The sequence below is a fragment of the Octopus bimaculoides genome, chromosome 25 (genome assembly GCF_001194135.2).
Source record: "Octopus bimaculoides isolate UCB-OBI-ISO-001 chromosome 25, ASM119413v2, whole genome shotgun sequence".
Taxonomy (NCBI): domain Eukaryota; kingdom Metazoa; phylum Mollusca; class Cephalopoda; order Octopoda; family Octopodidae; genus Octopus; species Octopus bimaculoides.
In genome coordinates this window covers 34,504,581-34,509,907 of record NC_069005.1, presented here as the reverse complement: position 1 = coordinate 34,509,907, position 5,327 = coordinate 34,504,581, and the positions used below count along the sequence as shown (strand labels likewise).

At 35.6% G+C, this 5,327-nt stretch overlaps 1 protein-coding gene across 1 annotated transcript in view; it reads left to right on the top strand.

The window, feature by feature from the left end:
* The window catches only part of LOC106869076 (serine-rich adhesin for platelets), a 223,287-nt gene that overhangs the window by 45,625 nt on the left and 172,335 nt on the right, over nucleotides 1–5,327 (top strand). The window lies entirely within an intron of this gene.

Genomic DNA, 5,327 nt, shown 5'->3' with positions numbered 1-5,327 from the left:
ATATATATATAAATATATATATATATATATATATATAAATATATAAATATATGTGTATATATATATATATATATATATATATATATATGTATATACATATATAATTAGTTAAAGGTACGTGTGAACATGAGTATAAATCTGCTTATACAATGCTAAGTACAAGGAGAGAGAGAAAGAGAGAGAGAGAGAGAAAGAAAGAGAGAAGGGTATGAGGGTGTGAGAGAGAAGGGAGGGAAAAAGAGATAGAAGCGAACAGTCATATAAGTAGGTAAACCGTTCCAAAGTACTTCTTCCATTCCACTAAAATGTAACCTGCCCCACTTCCAACCCGACCGGAAAATCTGTCGTCACCGCTACTCGCTCATCTGTTCACTAAAATGGCAAGAGAATCCCGACAACAATCTATTCTGAATCCTCTTCATATCGTGGCTGTATCTCACTAAAGCATCACAAATATCGAGAGCAATGCCAGCACATTTCAATGCTGAGTTATTTACTATCTAAACACATTGGAGTTTCACAGAGAATTTCCTCCATTACACTCACACACACAACCTATCAACCTACTTTCACTTTCACTATCCACTCATGCAACGAAGCTTCTCTTTTGCTCGTCCTTATCATTTCCCTATCATTGTTTTCAACAGCTCATCATTTCCGTTTCGTTGCTTGTATAGTTTTCGTTTTTATTTTCATTATTGTCTTTCATTGGTGTTTTACTCTCATCAGTTTTCATGCTTTCTACTATTTTCTCCGTACCCTACTTTCTTATATGCCTTCTTTGTTGCTGTTGTTGTTGTTGTTGTTGTAGTTCTTGTAGTAGTAGTAGTAGTAGTAGTAGTAGTAGTAGTAGTAGAGTTGTTGTTATTGTTGTTGTTGTTGTTCTTCTTCTTCTTCTTCTTCTTCTTCTTCTTCTTCTTCTTCTTCTTTTTCTCCTTTTGCTATTCTTTTATATTACCTCAACCTTGTGACACGATTCGCTTGTTGTATTTGTGTCAAACTTTAGAGTAACAGTGAATAAATAAATAACAGAGAGCTAAAGAGCTGGGAACAATCCCTTCTTACATACATAGAGACGCACGCACGCGTGTGTTTGTGTGTGAATGAATGAACGAGTGTGAATGAGAGATTTGAGAATACGGGTGTGATGTAATAATAAACTGAGAAAAAATAACTGTGAATCTCCCTTCCCCTCTCTCTACCAGTGTGTGTGTGTGCGTGGGTTTTCGCGCTAAATCTAAGGATTTTCATGTATTCTTTCTTCTCGTTAACGTATTGGTGAATAGTGAACGGCGCTGGAGAACATAAAGACTAAAGTTGTATTTGAGAAAAAGTTAGCTGTCATGGAGGAATGGAAGCCGCTTGACTATTTGAAAAGGGATTAAGTGTTTCATGATGATTCACGTCGATTATCAAAATGCCGACATCATGATTGCTGCTCAATGCTCTATGAACACCTGTAAAGGCTGCAAGACTTCACATGGACAGCTGCAACGGGGAGTACGAGGCCGTGGCCAGCAGCAAGCTACACAGAAGGCACTCTGAGTATGACGTCCTGTCGTGTCACAGTTTTGAACAGAGCCCTGGGCTCAGTTCTGCTTTGTGAAGCTGCTGGAGACAGTGGTCAAACCCTGGTTGGAGAGGGTTGTTGCGGGAAGGCCATATGTGTAGCAGAAGGATTCAGCTCCTTGCCATAACTCCGGAGAGAATCAGAAGTGATTGTCGGAGAATGTCTATGACTTACCCGATCCCAATTTCTGGCTTTCTAATTCCTTCAGTTGTAATCTCGTGGATTACTATGTGTGGAATGCGGTTGGGAAAGACACCAACCGCTCTTTCTGCAACACCAAGACCAATCTGGTGGCCAAAATCAAGAAAGTGTTCGAAGATCTTCCAAGGGATACAATGATGGACGTGTGTGTTTGTGTATGTGTGCGTGCGTGTGTGTGTGTGTGTGTATGTGTATGTGTCTATGTGAGTACATAAACATAAACACACACATATACAATAATAAACACACAGAGAAAAATACCGATAGATTGTTATAGAGCTATATACGGCAATGCGTATGGCAGTTTCTCTCTCTCTTTCTCCCTGACAGTCTCTCCCTATCTCCCAATAATTTAAGATTTACTATTGCATATATGTATATATGATGAGGGAGAGAGAAAGAGTGCGTTTTATCATATATGCATACACACGCACAAACACACACACACACATATTCACCCGCACCTAAACATACAGCCCATTCATATAACGGAGAGCATAGAATCTTTATAAAATATTTATTAGACAAGATATGGAAGATTTAATAAAAATCAGATATAAATATTTTTCCGTAGAATTAAATATATCATTTACAAGTCTATAATAACGTCAGTACACGAGAAGAGAGAGACATGGCAATGGCGTCTGTCGAGAAACAAAGCAAATGCTGTGTTTTGTTTCAAGATGGCGCCTGTGTTTGCCATTTTAGAAAGATTCTCTCCAGAGTTTTGTCTCAGGTGTTTAGTGTTGGGTCATATAACATGATACACGAGTGACCGGCTGTACTCTTCTTATTTTTAGTCTTAGTCATAATTCTTAATCAATTATTTATTCTTGATGGCCAAGTTTGATAAACGAAGAAGGTTATAAATCAAGCAAACCACGTACACCCTACGTACACACACACACACACACACACACACACACACACACACACACATATATATATATATATATATGTATATGTATATACATACATGCATGCATACATACATACATACATACATGCGTATGTGTCTGTGCGTGTATACATATACGTGTGTATATCTATCACTCTCTCTCTCTCTCTCTCTCTCTCTCTCTCTCTCTCTCTCTCTCTCTATCTATCTATATGTGTATGTATATGGGTGTGAATTAATGTTGGTTTTCGAGATGTAAATTTGTGAATAACGATCAACATTTTGCATTAAAAGAATTCAATACTTGTAGAATTAATTTTATCGTGTAGGACTGACGCATGTGCATTGAACTGCGGCCATGCCGGGGCACATGGAATTCTTCTCAGGTTTTTGCATGATGCTAATAGATAAGAGGACTTTTTCTCACTGGCTATTGAGAAAACCAACCAAATCTCGATGTGCTGCTAATCAGCAATATTTCAACGGTTCTTTTTAATATTCTCGCTGATATACTGTGACAACGCCACCTTTCTATTGTCACTGCCTTCAACACTTGACACCATGGGACTTAGATTTACAACTCTTAGTGTCTAATAAAACATTTACGCTTCACTTTTTGTATTCAATATTCTTCTCCACGTTTGTCAAAAGTGACCAATCTCTGAATCTACATGACAGTTCTGTTTGGGAAAAATGATAACGCTTGCTATATTCGCATTGTTGCTGTTTCTACACACGCACACACACACAGACATGCACATACATACATGTAGATGTTTATAATTTTAATTAATTTGGAAATTATCACTGAACACTTTCAGAGAAAAATTATTTCGTGCTTAAATGAATTATGTTATGTACGTATATCTATCTATCTATCTATCTATCTATCTATCTATCTATCTATCTATCTATCTATCTATCTATCTATCTATCTATCTATCTATCTATCTATTACACAAATACATACATGCATACATACATACATACATACATACATACATACATACATACATATGTATATAAGTATACACCCACACACGCACTTATATGATATACATACATATCTATTTGATGACCCATCAAAAATGGCTGGGGAAAAAAAGACATGATTTCTCTAAGACATAAAATGGTAAAATAGTCTGATTCCATACAATCAACGTTGACAGTTTAATTCTTTAAAACATTTCTTTAATGACTACAGTTTTCAGAATCAATTCCTGAAAGGTTTCCAATCTTCCTACATTTCTAAGTATCTTTCACCAATATTCTACATAGAATTACTTGTCCTGCTCTTTGACATTTTCCCATCAGACTTTCATTTGTATCTCCGTTCCTTATGGAAGTTTACTTCAATGTTAAAATCCAGGGTAAAGAGAAAGACAAAACAGGTTGTTTAGATTTTCTCTCTATTTTAATTATCTGAATTCCCTCAATAAATAAGAAGTGGGTTTCTAACAAATCAAAAAAGCCTATATGTTATATTTAAGAACAAACTTGTATATTTTTACATTTTACATTGTTTCTGTAAAGAAAAGGGTTAGCTGGTCCCTTATGCTGCCTGAAAATCCAAGCTGTTCAAGTATTTTACATTAAACACAGCCAACTGCATCCATAATTCTTGGTGTAAATGTAAAGTTACAAGCTGTGGGTTTTGAAGCAGTGATCTGAAAATATTCTTATGCATGTATGTATGTATGTATGTATGTATGTATGTCATTCAATTTTATTTCAAGATTTATTGCCAATAAAGAAAGAGCCGGTTTCTAACCTAGATCCAAGGCCCCTTCATTGAAATTTCAACATCATCAACAGGGTATTTTTCTGTGTAAATATGTATACGTACATATTTTTATGATATGTATATACGTGTGTGTGTGTGTGTGTGTGTGTGTGTGTGTGTGTGTGTGTGTGTGTGTGTGTGTGTGTGTGTGTGTGTGTGTGTGTCTGTGTATACGTACGTACGTATGTATGTATATGCACATATACATAGTACATGCATATGTATGTAAGAAGGAATGTATTCATTTTTGTATATGTGTGTATGTGTGTGTGTGTGTGTGTGTGTGTTTGCGTGTGCACTTAAACTTATGTGTATGTACATATGTATATACCCATACGTGTTTAAAATGTATGCCTGTGTATATATCTGCATGTATGTGTATGTTCATGTGCATAAACGCGTGCACAAATACAGACGTAATTATGCTGGAAACATATTTATGTCGACAAGAAGCAATACATAACATTGTCTGGCACAAATGACTAAATGAATTCAATATTTAACAAAAGTGTGTAATCATGTGCTGGGTGTATAAAAAGCATTCTTTTGTCAACAACCGGGGTATTAAATGTTACGTAGCAAGGGTTCCGATTTCGTGGAAGTGTTTCTCTAAGGAATTGAAACTATCCCATGACAATACTTGATGTTGAATTAATTTACCAAATAAGTCTCATATAAACGTGTAGTTTTTTTTTCTAAACAAAGTAAAGGATAAATAAATAAATAATATTAATAAACCTAAAGCGAAAAGCAAATAAACAGTGCTTGTGTTTAATTGGCAAAAGATGACCATACGCAAGTATAATAATACATACATGCGTACACATACACATAGATGTATACATACATACATACATACATACATGCATATATAT